This window comes from Diabrotica undecimpunctata, chromosome 4, assembly GCF_040954645.1.
Source record: "Diabrotica undecimpunctata isolate CICGRU chromosome 4, icDiaUnde3, whole genome shotgun sequence".
Lineage (NCBI taxonomy): Eukaryota > Metazoa > Arthropoda > Insecta > Coleoptera > Chrysomelidae > Diabrotica > Diabrotica undecimpunctata.
In genome coordinates, this window is record NC_092806.1 from 82,468,199 (window position 1) to 82,469,839 (window position 1,641).

A 1,641-nucleotide genomic window follows, 5' to 3' on the forward strand; every position below is an offset into this window, starting at 1 on the left:
CGGGGGAAATCCTAATTCCTCTAGAAACAAAAATAATTCATGTTTTATATCATATAGAACGAATATTAATCAGAACCACGCAATGTTGTCATCACTAAAATAATTTGAGGTTTCAAGTCCTACAGCAGACGTTGTATTATTTAAAAATTTCGTTTTGGAGAGACAACGGAATAGTAGTTTCCGTGACTTTCCCTTTATCTTTGCAGGTGAATAATTCTTTCCAAAGTGAAAAAGGACCGAAAAGCAGCAAGATCAGCTTCCACCTCAGTTGAACCAATTCCATAGGCATCGTTAAATTCTAAAAGGATTTTTCGTAGATCTTGCGTCTTAGTGGGAAGTCCTTCTGAGGTTCTATTAGAAATATGTCTTTATTGTAATTATTTTACACTATATTGTTTGTGTTAATTGTCATTGCAGCCGAGACACATTAATTTAAAAAAATTAGCATCTTTCAAAATAACATATTTTTCTTTGTATGAGTCTCATCTTTGATAGGTACGGTCTTCCTTTTTATACGAGATCTGTTTAAACTCAGAAGATTTTAACGCTTTCCTCTTTATATATTTTGGAAACTGTTTGCTTAATTCGTAAAAACCTACATGATTTTCCAGCAAGACCTAATCACGACTACTCCACCAGAAATTCAACCTTTAATGTTTATTTACCGATCCCGTCCACTGAGTTAGTAAATAAATCTATATTATATTCTGCAAAAAAAAACTATACAACCATCTCCCTTTACAACTTAAATCTGTATGATCTTTCCCCAAGTTGGCAAAATGACAAAACCTATCTATCTGAAAGGCCACATTATTCAGTAAAAGACTTTCTTAATAAATAACTAAGAAATTACAGTACCCTTATGTACAAATAACTAAAGTAGTTTTATCTATATTTGGGTATCATATGCAGCAACTTTAACTTATTGTTCTTAAGGTTTTGATTATGCAATTTGCAATTTATTTAAATTTTTACAATGGATTGTTTATTTTATTATCTTTTATTTTGTGGTATTGAAGATTTATGTAATTTCAGTAAATTGTAATTGTTATTTTCTTACTTTTTGTAAGCTTTTTTTTAATTGTTCTCCTCCACGGAAATATTTAGTAAAAGGCAAAAGATTTATTCGCTCTGAAGGGAAGAGCATAAAATTGTACAATTCTCAGTGACAATAAAACATATTTCTAATTATAATAATTCGTTGACCATTATCATTCGATATGTCATTTTCCTGTTATATTTTTACATATATCCTCTTTTCCAACTTTAGCATTGCAGTCTCTCTTACTATTTTGATTCAAATCCTGGTAGTTTTTCATATTCTCATTCTAGTTTTTCATAAAATTCATCTTTCGTCTTCTTCTTTGGCATATTTTATCGGTGCATGAACATTTATTATACTTACGTTTCGTTGATCCCGTTTTAACCCGATTTTACACATTCTATCTGATATCGGCTTGAAGTCCATCACTCTGTCTTTCCATCTTTTCTGTATCATAAAAGCTATTCCTAACAATCTGCTTCCCCCCCCCCCCACCATTTTTAAAAAGTACTAATATATTATTTCTGCATCTAATTGTTTTATTTCATGTACCCAAGTTAGTTTTCATTTTCTTTTTATCTTTAATCCAAATCATCGCT

At 30.5% G+C, this 1,641-nt stretch overlaps 1 non-coding gene across 1 annotated transcript; it reads right to left on the reverse strand.

Moving 5' to 3' along the window:
* Positions 1-1,060: 1,060 nt before the first annotated feature.
* On the reverse strand, positions 1,061-1,152 carry LOC140440413 (U5 spliceosomal RNA). The gene has a single exon (XR_011950829.1). It is a non-coding gene; the product is annotated as a U5 spliceosomal RNA (small nuclear RNA).
* Between the last annotated feature and the right edge of the window lie 489 nt (positions 1,153-1,641).